The 11,050-nt window shown below is 42.7% G+C and overlaps 1 long non-coding RNA gene across 1 annotated transcript; it reads left to right on the forward strand.

Moving 5' to 3' along the window:
• Positions 1–261: 261 nt before the first annotated feature.
• Positions 262–10,340, forward strand: LOC308189112. Its single transcript, XR_013946024.1, has 2 exons — positions 262–3,996; positions 6,481–10,340. It is a non-coding gene; the product is annotated as an uncharacterized lncRNA (long non-coding RNA).
• Positions 10,341–11,050: the final 710 nt, after the last annotated feature.

Genomic DNA, 11,050 nt, shown 5'->3' on the forward strand with positions numbered 1-11,050 from the left:
ACGGAGTGTTTCTCACAATTTGGGGGCTCGTCCGGGAGCCAGTCGCCTACTGGGGAGCCCCACCGCCGCAGCAGCAGGAAGGCATGCCCCGCTGATTTCAGCGGTCCTGTGCATCGACGGTGGCGGTTCTGCAGAGAGCTGACAGAGGGCCCGAGACTGATTAAAGAGGCAGGATCCGTGAAGTAGTGGGGAAGGGAAGAAGGTAGGCACTCCGGGTTTTAAGAATTGATCCGGTAACTCTGTGCACAGACCAAGGTAAGAAATATTAAGTATTGCCTCGGGGGTCGGGTGAGACTCTGTGTGCCGTGTGATTGAGACGTACTTTTGTACGGAGCGAGTGTGGAGTCCTGATCCGCGGTTCCGTAACTCCGCGAGGGGCGCGGCCGGAGACGGACGAAGCGTGAGATAAGGGAGAGAAAGGAAGAGTCTCGGAAATTTGTATGGTAAGCCCTTGCACAGGGAAGTGCTTGGCAATACACCAGGGAAATTTGGTGTACAGTAATCCTTGCACGGGGAAGTGCTCGGAAGTACACCAGGGAATCTGGTAAACTCATAGGTGTGCGGTAGCCCTTGCACGGGGAAGTGCTTGGCAGTACACCCCCATTTTCCAGAATAGGAAAAATGGGAAATATGAGTTCCAGGGGACAGGGAGATATCCCTGGGGGAGTGCCTACCGAAAGTTCTTCCTGAAGAATGATAAGAAATTGGAAAAATAATCTCAAAATTAGAGGTGATAAAAAAAATGGTTAAATATTGTGTATTAGTCTGGACAAAAGAACCAATTAAGGAAACAGCAGTATTTTGGCCAAAATACGGGCCTGATGAAAATTCAGGCTTGAAATTTATGTGTAAACAATAAGATTCATTTTTTTTGGAGGAGGAGCCAAGTTATGCTCCCTATAATCCTAATATTGCACCGGTGGCAGCAGCAGTCGCTCCAGGAAAGGAGACAGGGACTGCAATTAACACTGTCCCTAGAGAACAGCGTACTCTAGGCTCTGGCAAGAATTAAAACAAGGTAGAAGAGGTACTGAGAATTTTGCCTTCCCTGATACTAACAGTACTAGCACTAACTGTGTATCCTCTTAAGTGAACTTCCCCCCCTCCTTACAAGCAGAGAGGTTAGGAGTTTACTAGGACCTAACTTATACTCTTGGGGAGGGGGAATTATGTATATAAATATGTTGTTTACAGGGAAAGAAATGGGAATGATCAGGAGGAGAGCTGCTATACAAAAATGGGAAAGAGCTCGTCCTCCAGGACCAGGGGTAATACCGGCAGGGCAGAAATACCCACTTGCCGATCCTGGCTGGAATAATAATAGTGTGTAACACAGAAATCATATGAGAGACTTGGGGTCAGAATGAGAAAGTACTTGGGGATGAATCCTGAGGACCCAGTATCCCAAGGGCTCTTGAAAGTTCATTTTGTGATTGAAGCCTGGCAAGATACACAGAAAATGCTCCAGAAGGTGGGGGGATGTAGTGAACAGTCACTGGGGGGCCCTCCTGTGGGAGGCCCTGAACGTGTGTGTCAAGAGGGGAGATGAGAAGGAAAAGCAGACAGTGAAACTAATGGTATTGACAGTGTAGCAGGTAGGGAGAGGGTTGGAGAAAGAGGAAGAAAATCTTCAGGGGGAGTAAGGGTTATTGAAGGTGTTAAAGGTGTGGTATGTAATGTTTGACAGAGCTGTTTTTTGAATGAGTTGGGAAAGTTGAATGAGCAGGGAAAGAGGATGTAGGCATTATCTAAGTAACAGTCTAGAAGTTTTGGTATATTTGCTGTGGTGTTTGGTCAGTTTCCCAAGTATCGAGGGGGGGGGGGGGGCGGGGGGGGCAGCCTGCTCCACCAGGGGCCTCTCCACAGGCCACAGGGGGGCTTCAGCTCCGGCACCTGGAGCGCCTCCACCCCCTCCTTCTGAGCTGACTTTGGTGTCTGCGGGGAGGTTTCTCACTCCTCGCTCTCCCAGCTGCTGTTGAGCAGCAGGTTTTTGTTTGTTTGTTTGTTTTCGTGGATGTGCTCTCACAGAGGCACGGACTGTGTTGCTCATGGCTTGGCTCTGGGCAGCGGTGGGCCCCTCTGGGGCAGGATGAAATTGTCCCTTATCTGCTACGGGGAGGTTTCTGGATTCTCCACGTGGGGGGCTGCCACTGCAGCACCCCCCCAAACCTTGCCATCAAACCCAATACACTGGGGCAGCTAGGTCATCACTGGCCTATAAAGTATCAGGGATTAAATTAACTAATGAAACTCTAAAAAGTGATGGGGGTAGAAGGGGCTGGGATAACAGTGCCACCTTTGGGGGATACCAAGCTGAGACTAGGGGATAAAATGATCTCTGGGCAATTATTGTATGTACCCAAGGCAGGGACTAACTTGTTGGGAAGGGATTTGATGATGAAATTGGGCATTCAAATAGTAAATTGTTAGACTGGAATAACAGTGGTATTAATGGAGTGCTCTCAGAGCAAAGATATATTCACCTCTGACTGGAAAGACTCTGAAGTGGGGGCAGAAGCAACAATACATATGGACAGTTTTACCTCAGGGGTTTACAGGGCCACCGATTTATTTGGGCAAAGTTCTAGAACAGATTTTGGAGCAATTCCAACCTCCCAAGGAGGAATTACTGTTACAAAATGTGGATGATCATTTATTGTCAGGACAGGAGAAAACAGTTGTGAAGGAAGCTACTAACAAGCTATTCAGCTTTCTGGGAAAGCAGGGCTTGGGAGTATTGAAAAATAAATTACTATACATAGAAAGAGAAGTCAGGTATTTAAGGCATCTAATGTCTGAGGGAAAACGGAGAATAAATGCAGAGAGGATTCAGGGAATTGTTGAAAACTAAGAAAGAACTAAAAAGTTTTAAGAGAGATTTCTTTAAGGAATCAGGAGCCACGAAGTCAGAGGGAAAATGGATACTCCCTGATGGGAGAGAAATGCTGAATAAAGTGCCAATGAGGCAAATATGATGTTTTACATCAAGAGAGTCATTGGGAGATGCAAGCAATGTATGATGTTGTGCTAAGAAAGTATGTCTGTGTAGGAATATACACTTTAGTGAAGCAAACATGCAGAGGATGTACCATATGTCAAAAGGCAAATAAAAAGGTCATTTGTAACTCACCTAGAGGGGGACGGAGCCAGGGATTCGACCTTTCCAAAGTATACAGGTAGACTTTACTGAGTTACCTACAGCAGGGAGATTTAAGTACTTGTTTGTCCTAATTGACCACATGACTGGATGTGTGTAAGCTTTCCCCTCCATATCTGCCACTGCAAGCACGGTGGCTAAGGTATCACTGGAGCAAATAGTCCCTAGATATGGGATAGCTGAAAACATTGATTCAGATCAAGGAACTAATTTCACTTCACAAGTACTGCAAGGGTTAATGCAGGCCTTAGAGATTGGGATTTTCACACCCCCTGGCACCCCTCCTCTTCTGGGAAAGCAAAGCGAATGAACCAGACATTAAAGAAGCAATTAACTAAGTTAGTGTTAGAAAAAACCAATTTCCTTGGGTAAAATGTTTACTTTTAGCACTCCTACAGGTTCAGACAGCACCGAGAAACGATATAGGAATTTCACCGTATGAGATGCTGTTCGGATTACCCTATCTGGGCAGAAGGGATGAGATACCACAATTCGAAACAAGAGAGTTTTCTTAAGAACTGTATTCTGGGGTTGTCCTCTTCTTTGTCATTTCTCAGGACCCGTGGGAAATTGGGTCCTGATTCAGACCTGGAAAGGATCAACTCCGGCCCGAATGGGAAGGACACTTCCAAGTACTACTAACCACTGAAACAGCCGTAAGAACTGCGGAAAAAGGTTGGACTCACTATACTCGAGTGAAGGCATCTGTCGACCCTAGTACCTGGGAAGCCGTTCCTACAGAAGACTTGTTGGAAGCTGAAATCGAAGAGAAAAATCTCATAGTGGACTCTGAGCGGGATAAGAGCTTGCAACTGTAAACTAACCTTTTATTTTCACAGGTAACTAATGAGCGTGACTTGTGATTGAGAGAAATGACAGACCTATAGTGAATTGAAATGTTCCAAAGGGGTTTTTGTTATAGTAGTAGTGTATATCTTATTCTTTGTATTGATAATTATTTGGAAACCTGAGGTTTAAAAATAATGACAGGGAAAAATCAATTATTAATTTTGTTTTTAGTGATTGTAGGCCTCAGAGAAAGCCTTGGTCAACTGGCAACTTGGAAAAGGCATGACCAGATAATAGTAAGATGGGATACCCCATAAAAATATGGGTGAATGTGACAGAGGGTTATGTACCACAATCTGTCATGTTTGATGCTTGTGAGATGTTAGCTTGTGGAGATTTAAATGCCCAAGGAAAATTGAGCAGAGAGAACAAATAACTGGGAGAGACCCAACAGCCAGATTGAGAATAGCTGTATGGAAACGATCCTCTATTGCCATCAGAGAAAGGGAGAAACTCAAGGAGAAAACAGGAGAGAAAACAGGAAGCCCTCACTGAAATGCGGCAGTTCAAACACTTGAGATTGAAACAGGGTATGGGGATGTGAATGCCTGGATAGAATGGGTCAAATATACTGTCCAGAGTCTCAACCATAGCAATTGCATGATAGCAGTATCAGGGCTCCCCCTGTATTCTCCACAGCTATAGGTAACCATACAGCTTGCCTCTCACGGCAGGGTGTGAGTGCTACCCGGCATCTGGGAGAATTTGCCTTGTGCACGAGGACCTTGAATGCTACCGAGGACTTGGTGGGAAACTGCTCAAGACCTGAGATCCCCAGGGCAGATCTCTGGTGGTACTGTGGAGGGAGGATCTTACGGTCCACCCTACCATCTAACTGGGGAGGCACTTGTGCACTTGTTCAATTAGCTATACCCTTCACCCTGGCATTTGAAAGAGAAACATCACAAATACCCAGAAGAAGTAAAAGAAGCTTAGGAGTATCATTTGATGATAGAGCGTACCTAGATTCTATTGGGGTGCCTAGAGGAGTTCCCAATGAACAGGAAGCCAGGAATCAAATTGCTGCAGGGTTTGAGTCACTGTTCTGGTGGGTAACAATCAATAAGAATGTGGATTGGATTACTTATTTTTATTATAATCAGCAGAGATTCATAAATTATACAAGGGATGCAATAAGAGGAATCGCTGAACAACTAGATGCCACCAGCAAAATGGCTTGGGAAAACAGAATAGCATTAGATATGATGCTTGCGGAGAGAGGTGGTGTGTGCATGATGCTGGGCAACCGTTGTTGCACTTTTATCCCCAACAGTACTGTCCTGGATGGCACAGTAATTAGAGCATTGCAAGGGCTTACCACCCTTGCCAATGAATTGGCAGAAAACTCAGGAGCAGACACTTCCATCACAGGATGGTTGGAATCTTGGTTTGGTAAATGGAAAGGGATGGTAGTGTCCATATTTACATCCTTGATTGTAGTAGCAGGAGTTTTGACAGCCATTGGTTGTTGCATTATCCCCTGTGTAAGGGGACTTGTCCAGCGGTTAATTGAAACTGCACTTTTGAAACAAATGACCATGGATCCACCACCCTACTCAGATAAGATGATGACATTAGAGGAAATGGAAACCAAAGAAAGTGAAGAAGAGGAAGACATCTACCAAATTACACCTTAGAGAAAAATTTTGCAAAAATCAACAAATTATAAAAAGAGAAAAGGGGGGAATTGTGGGAATAGAAATGTTATTTTTGCAGTGTTACATTGTATAGAAGGAAGGAATGTGGTATTGAGATATGCTTACAGTGATAAGAAAGCTCAGCAGATGACCTCCTAAAATGCAGACAACCAGACTCCTTAGAGCAATCAGGTGAAAATCACTATGTTAAGTCAAGCCAGATAAGGGGAGAAAACCTTACCATCTCAAAAACAGGCCGGCAACTGAAGGCCAGGCATTGTCTGTGAAGCATCAGATAGATTGTGAACCTGGATTACCCACTCCAGTGGGGAAACAGGGGAGGGTCCTGTCATCAAAAAGTATATAAACTGTGTTTTTGGAACTAGTAGGTGCGCTCTCCTGCTTGTGGGGCGCCCGCCATTGCAATCGCGAATAAATTACTACTTCACTGAGATCCTCGCCTGAGCCTAAGTTATTGGCTACGGAGTGTTTCTCACATCAGGTTTTTGGTTGTGCCGCTGTTTTCCTCATTATCTCTAATTCAGGGACATGTGAAACAGTGTAAAGCTCCCTGCGAATTCCTTTCCCACACATTGCCTCAGTTTTCTTGGTCTTGTCTTACATTGGAAGTTCATGAACAAGAGGCCTAAATCTGCACAGTTATGGTTTGAAAGGCAGGTGAAATGGCAGGTCCACTCAAGGCACAGGTTTTACAAGAAAGGGCCATTCTCAATGGCTCAAACCCTGCTTCTACCCTGTTTACATAAAAGCAATTATTTTTCCAATAGGAAGCTGAGATTCACTTTGAATAACTCATTTTTTTATTCCCTCTAATAGGTGGGCCCATCTGAGATGCTGTTACATGAAGAACATCTTCACATTTGAGTCTATGTTTGCCCCAACCCAAGGTCTGCTGCAGGGTAATTGCATTTTTGAATGTTTTCCATCAGGACTGATTTCCCATTTTCACACTGCTGGTTATGCTGAATGTATGAAGATTGTGATACCACCCTATAGTTTGTTGTATAGGTAGTGTGTTTAACTTCTGCTTTGTAATGGGAAAAGGAGATGTATAAAATCCTATCCCATAAGCAAAGACCTTTAGAAACACCTATGTCATATTTAACCCTACCTGAACATTCAGCCACTCTGAGGGTCTGGTATAGGCTGCCTGTACAGACAATAAATTAGACTGTTAATGAATTAGATGTTTTAATTAAAACTTCACTGATTTGGCTCTGGATATCTGGATATCTGGAGAGGTAGGGTTGTACTGAGGATGAAGTTGATGCTAGATGTTGGCAAATGAGTTAGAGAAATATCAAACTCTGTCTTTTTTTTGATAAATCTCCTTGTCCATCTCCTTGGGGCACTGTTAGATTCAGGGTGCTGTGTTAGCTAGGCTTTTGTTCTGACCCAGTATCTCTGTTCTTACCCATTGAATAGCTTCAGCATCTTTTGCACGTCTTGTTTGAAGAAAGCTTCTAGAGTGAGCAGTCTCAGGCAAACAAAATGTGTCTGCTGCTCAAGCTCACAGTTGCATTTTTATGCTAAATCACCTCAAACACTGGGGGTGAATTTGGTTTTTTTCCTCCTTTAAGGTGAAAGGGAAATAGATTTGAAGAGCATTCTGTGATAAATGTCCAAAACAGGTTAGATGAACTGCTGTAAGGAAGTGACTCTGTCAGGTATGGAGGGGGTCCAAACCACTACCTTAAAATAGGTGCCTGAATTTTAGGTCATAAAAGTTAGGAGACATTAAACCTTTTTGCTGTGTCATTTACCAGCTGATCTTTTTTAACGGTAGGGGAAGAATTAGCATTTGTCCAAGACCTAAGCTGTACCAGTGCCACAGTTTGCAAGAAGCATAGCGTATACCACTCAAACCATGGTTATCCTGGATCTGGGTTTTCTGGTCAGTTCTTGCATCATGTCAAGTATTGCTCCTGCCCCAGGACTGAAATTTGCTAAACCAAACTAGTGTGTCCGTCTAATCTAGTGTGTACGTCTAATCTGCTATGCCCTCCAGGGAATGTCAGTGGGAGGTCAATGTTTGTTTATTATGGTCTGGAAAATTGCTTGGGCTAACTTATGTGAGGAACTCTGCTAGATGGGTAAACATGGCAATCCCACTGCTCTCAGTGCAGCAGAGTGAGAATTAACAGACAGCTTCATCTGCCATGACAAAACTTCTGTCTGATGTCTGGGCCATTAAAGCAAATGACAGGTTTTACTGCTCTGCCCATCTCTCGGAGGGACATTGACAATTTGCTGCTTAAAACTCAAGTCACAGCAGAGTGCTTTGCTGACAACTGAGACCTTGGCTTCAGCAGCCAATATTGATAATATACAGCACAAATGCCACATGAAGGATGGAAAACATTGCTCAGACGTACCTTGTTGGAGTAGATCAACAAATAATGCTTCCTTGTGTTATGCTCCAGGGAAAGAACCTTTTTGCTCAGTATGACGTAAAGACAGAAGGTACCAACTTTGATTCTGTTTTTATTTATTCCTGACAAACTTGATTTATGAGTTGGAACACTTCTTTCATTACAGAAAGTATCTGTCTGCTTGGTGCCCTGACACAATGATTTGCCTCTAAGACTTTCTGTCTGTGCATTTCCTAGCCACATTTTTAAACTGTCTTGTCAGTTCCATAAATCTTAACAGATAAGTAAATCCTTCTCTTAACCTTTTGGGGTGATAGTATTGCTAACATTTTCTGAACATATTAGTCCTGGATGTGAGAAACATTCCGTAGCCAATAACTTAGGCTCAGGCGAGGATCTCAGTGAAGTAGTAATTTATTCGTGATTGCAATGGCAGGTGTCCCACAAGCAGGAGCGCACCTACTAGTCACACAGTATGGTTTATATACTTTATTTCTTGATGACCGGGACCCTCCCCTGTTTCCCCACTGAGTGGGTAATCCAGGTTCACAACCTATCTGATGCTTCACAGACCATGCATGGCCTTCAGTTGCCGGCCTGTTAAATTTCAAATTTCTTTTGACTTTTTTACTGTTTGAAGTGGTATTGTTTCTTCACTTATCTGACTTGACTTGACACCGTGATTTTCACCTAATTGTTCTAAGGAGTCTGGTTGTCTGCATTTTACAAGGTCGCCTGCTAAGTTTTCTTATCACTGCAAGCATGTCTCAATACCCCATTCCTTACCTTTAAACAATGTAACTCTGCAAAAACAACATTTTTATTCCCACGTGGGCTTTTTAGAAGAGAAGATGTGTTGCTCTTTTGTGCAGCACAATAAGAACAAAAGAATCCTTGTTCCCCTTTTTGGTCAAATTGGTAGAGTTTTTAACCCTTTGCATTGCCTGCACACAAAGTCTTTTAACTAAGTGCTCCATCAAAGCCTTGAAACTATTTTTGAAGTACATGCGTGAATCATCATTTTTTCATGTTATCACTGAATACAGTTAATGAATGTGCACAAAACTTCTTAGCAATTTCACAAATTGTAAAAAAAAAGCCTGTATTTGTAAAGTCTTTGAATTCCTCTCTCTGCTAGCAAAGTAATTTTATGTACATGGGATTCAAATTTGTGCATGGGATTCAAATTGCTTTAACTTTATCATAATTCTTTTGCCATATTCAAGAAGAGCTACAGGTCTGCAGTGAGATTCAATTATTTTGGCTTAGAATAAGAAAGCAAAGCCTGAAGCTCAATGAAGATTCTTAGAGGGAAAAAAAGCAGAGGTCAACAATCAAGAAAATATGTCAGATTATCCATATGTCCTTTAAAGTTTATTTCTAAACAAAATGATATATTCAGATCTGTAAGTAGTTTCTTCTATGAAGCGTTTGAATGCCCAGACAGTATTGTGCTAGAAGGGATCTGATTCGTTAGCTCACTGAAAGGTACAAACCACTTTCCTCCTCTGTCCAGAAAAGAGATGACATGCTTTAATTTTATTTCCGTGACTATTAAGCAAAGATGCAAGAGAAATATCTCTTGCCCATATTTTGTAATGATGTCTTGCCACCCCCCACCCCCCCTTTCAAAGTTTCAGTTCTCCTTTGATGCTTGTGACTAGCCAGCTAATCAAGTTGTCTGTGGCATGAATTTATTCATAGGGATGGACACAGGTCATGAATACAGATGTTTCTTTAAGCACTAGCGCATTAGCAGAAACCCAACCATGAATGTATCCCTGACAGTAACATGAAGTAAGACCAGACATCTGTTAATTATCTCTTCTCATTTGTTATTTTTTGTTGTTGTTGTTTTTGTAGCTTTCTAGGCTCAAAAAGGTCAAATATAGCCCATGCAGAGATGCAGTGCTGCAGAGTCTTCCATTACAGGTGCAAATAAATGCTTTCTAGTGGAAATTTTGGGGATCAGGATGGTTGCATAGCCAACTAAGGGCCAGATTCTGCTGTTCGTCGAAGAGGCAGGAGCTGCACAGAGTGATTTAAATCATTATTTCATTGGATTGCTCTGGTAACAATGTACCACTCATTGTGAGCAGAGGTCACACCTAAGGAAAGTTCTTGCTATAATTATCTGTCATTATTCTCAAATAACAAGCACTAAAAAAGCTCTCCAGTTTTTTTTTTTTCTTTCCTTTTTTTTTTTTTTCCTTTCTCTCCCTTTTTTGGTCTCACTCTGAGACAGGGAACAAGATAAAAGATGGTGATTCCTAGGTCTTAGCTACCACAATTGTATGTTAATGACTCAAAGATAAGGGAACAAAAGATTCTATGCATAGATAATGGAACCAGCAAGAACTGGCTTGACTGCTGAAGTCTGTCAAAGACAGGAAAGGCCAGAAGATAAGCAGCAAGGAAGACTTCTGGCCTTCAACAAAAGACCACCAGAGTATTCCAGATGACCGACCACCCAAGGACTCCAGTATGCATACAAATAGAGACAGAACTTATGTTAATGATTCTTCGGAGACCTGATGAACATACAAGAGACTTACGGGAAATGGAATGAATATGTATTTGTCCCACTAATATAAGCACGCTGCCAGTAACCGTTGGTGCACAAGTTAGGTGGAGCTATCCCCCTTGTGTCCGGCGTGTGTGCGCAGCACCGAATAAACATACTTGCTTTATAACTATTCCGAGGTTATAGAGTCTGTTTTCTGCAAGTCAGTTTGGCGAGCCAGGCAGGAGAAGGGTAACTGGGCCCCTCACAATTGTGACAAGGTTACCTGGGTAATTTGCAGCTGCTAGAGGGATATTAACTGGAGCGGTAATAATTGCATGTCTTATTGTAAATGTCTGGGTAGCTCATGTTAAAAGCATTTGTGTAAGTGTATGTGTTTGAGACAAAGTATTGTTGTTAAGTGAGTTACTCCACAAGGAACACGGCCAGAGACGATACAAACAAGTTTGGTTATTGTTTTAAGTGATATATTCTTGTGGTATGAATGAGA

The sequence above is a fragment of the Anser brachyrhynchus genome, assembly GCF_964034855.1.
Source record: "Anser brachyrhynchus genome assembly, chromosome: 2".
Taxonomy (NCBI): Eukaryota; Metazoa; Chordata; class Aves; order Anseriformes; family Anatidae; genus Anser; species Anser brachyrhynchus.